This window comes from Trachemys scripta, chromosome 2, assembly GCF_013100865.1.
Source record: "Trachemys scripta elegans isolate TJP31775 chromosome 2, CAS_Tse_1.0, whole genome shotgun sequence".
NCBI classification, from domain to species: domain Eukaryota; kingdom Metazoa; phylum Chordata; order Testudines; family Emydidae; genus Trachemys; species Trachemys scripta.
In genome coordinates this window covers 88,244,428-88,246,959 of record NC_048299.1, presented here as the reverse complement: position 1 = coordinate 88,246,959, position 2,532 = coordinate 88,244,428, and the positions used below count along the sequence as shown (strand labels likewise).

General features: G+C 43.5%; 1 long non-coding RNA gene across 1 annotated transcript; it reads left to right on the top strand.

The window, feature by feature from the left end:
* The first annotated feature begins 208 nt into the window (after positions 1 to 208).
* On the top strand, positions 209 to 1,741 carry LOC117871620. Its single transcript, XR_004644304.1, has 3 exons — positions 209 to 340; positions 639 to 688; positions 1,512 to 1,741. It is a non-coding gene; the product is annotated as an uncharacterized LOC117871620 (long non-coding RNA).
* Positions 1,742 to 2,532: the final 791 nt, after the last annotated feature.

Below are 2,532 nucleotides of genomic sequence, written 5' to 3'. Positions count from 1 at the left end.
AAATCCTGCAAATAAGGAGGCTCATGACAGACTCGGCCCCCCATACCTCCTCTCCGCTTTCTTGTTTTGCCTAAAATGGCACAGATACGCTCAAAAGTGATTGTGTAAAAACACCCCCTTCGCAATCTCTATATTTGTGCCTGCGCATCATTGGGTCACAGCTTCTTTCTTTACTGAGGCATAGTTTTTGTTCCCGTTAGCACTGCCGATCTGAGCTGATGCAGCTGCAGAAGAGTCAGCTGGATTCTATTTTGGTGTCTTTGTTTTTCACAGCCAGCCAATGGAGCAGAAGGAGGTCCACTCGGAATCACCAATGCATAAGGTGGCCAAAGCAAACTTGGTAAGACTGGACTATGCTAATGTCCCTCTTGCTGCTCCTGTGCCCTAGCCTGGAGAAAATGCAAACCAAACTCTTATGTGACTCGTTTTTTTTAACTCTTGTGATTTATTGCATCATCCCACCCCCTGTGTTGGAATTAATGCATTTAAACTTGTCCAATTGCTAATCGCTATCGAATGGCTGAGATTTATAACTCTGCAGTGTTTAGTTATTTATTTGTTCTCCTTGAAAGGAGAAAACATGATTTCAAAGCAATTTACACCTCCTCTTTCCCTGATTCTGTTTTATTCCTTTGCAGCTTGAGAAATTAGTGAATAGCTGCCTAAGCAAAAGGCTCTCTTTGCTCAGGTGGGTGAAATGTTTTGATTATATCCAGTTTGGTTTAGCTTTTGTTTGAGAGCCATGGGATTAAGGCTATCCTGATTGGCACTGGATGGAACTTCTTTGGAGAGGCAATGTGGGATAATACCTACAGCAGGGAAAATAAAATTGTATTTAAAATTAGGGGACCGAGATAATAAGGGATTGGGACTTGGGGTGCCTGGGTTCTTGTCCCAGTTCTTCCACTGGGTTTGCTGTGTAACCTTGCAAAAGTCACATAACAGTGCTATGCCTCAGTTTACCCATTGGTAAAATGTTTACAGTGCACGTTTTCCTTGCCTAGGCTGGGTAGGTTCCTTCAAGATTCTCCTAAAATGCTGCCACTGCCAATACAATACTCCCCTTTGCAATCACTCTTGCACAACGGCGAGCATCGTCTTCTTCCCAGAAAGTTGCACTAGTCTCCTGGCTTCCTGTGCCACATTGGACAAGTCACATAATCTCTCTATGCCTCAGTTCCCCATCTGTAAAATGTGGATACCACTTACTTCCTCCCATTCAAACTGTCTCATATATTTTGATTACAAACTCTTTGCGGGCAAGGACTGTCTCTTATGTGCTGGACAACACCCAGCACAGTACAGCCCTGATCTCAGCAAGAGGATCTACTGTAATACAAATAATAATAGGAAGGAAGAATCTTTCATTAGCCAGGTGGGGTAAGAATGAAGGAAGAGACTAGATAATTTAATAGACCTTTATTTCTAAGATTCTGTGTTGTCTTGCCTGAATGTTTTTTTATCTCTGTGTGTGTCTCTCTCTCCCTCTCTCTCTCTCTCTCTCACTGCAGGAAACCTCCGGAGCTCAATTTCAAACTTTTACCGTGCTTGATCATCCTCCTAGCATTGTTGATATTTTATACATATTTCTTTCATACTACCTGGATATGCCAGATACTGCAGTGTACCTGTCGCAGGCACTATGCCAGTTGCCTTCGGCCGCACTGACCCTAGAATATTTGAAAGGGTCGGGACTGGATTACTACAATGCTGTTTTCCTTTGCTTGCTTTTGGAACAGAGCAAAAGAAAGAGTTAACTTACAAAATAAACCTTTTCCTCAACACTATAAATGTGTGTGCATTAACATGTTGGCTTTCCTATGAGACCTGCATAAGTTCCTCCCACATTTTGCACTTCTCTTTTCAGTCCTTGAACTCTTCCAGTTCTTTGCTATGATTATATATGGACCTCAGCTGCAGAAATTAGGTCCATCTCCAAATTCTGAAGGCCCAGAAAGCTTTAAGGGGTTCATCCTTGCTGGCATTTGAGTTCAGGTCATTCTCTAAAATGTCCATGAAATTAGGGATTAGTGGGGCAGATCTTTAGCTGATGTACATTTTCATAGCGCCAAATCAATGGACGTGACAATTTACACTAGCTGAGGCTCTGCCCCAGTGAATACATGTTGTCAGAGTTCAGATGTGTGGTGCAGGTAGCATTGAGTGCAGGGTAGATGTCACAATCCTACTTCGCTGGGTACTACTCCATAGATAGGCACAGTTGCTCCCAGTCCTCAGCACAGCACACAGACTTTGAGTCACTGATCGAGATGCACTCTTCCTGGTGTTTGGCTTTAGTAGCACGTTTTAATACAGCAGAAGCCTCAGTACAATCTTCCTGTTTGAGTGCTGGTGTTTCAAGGATTTTCCTCCAGGATTTCCTGTGTCCTCATTCCCTCTCCTTTAAGAGCCACCCTCACCTCCCATCTGTCACATTTGGGGTATGTCTACACTTACCGGAAGGTCCGGTGGCAGGCAATTGATGTTCTGGGATCGATTTATCGCGTCTGGTTTAGACGCGATAAATCGATC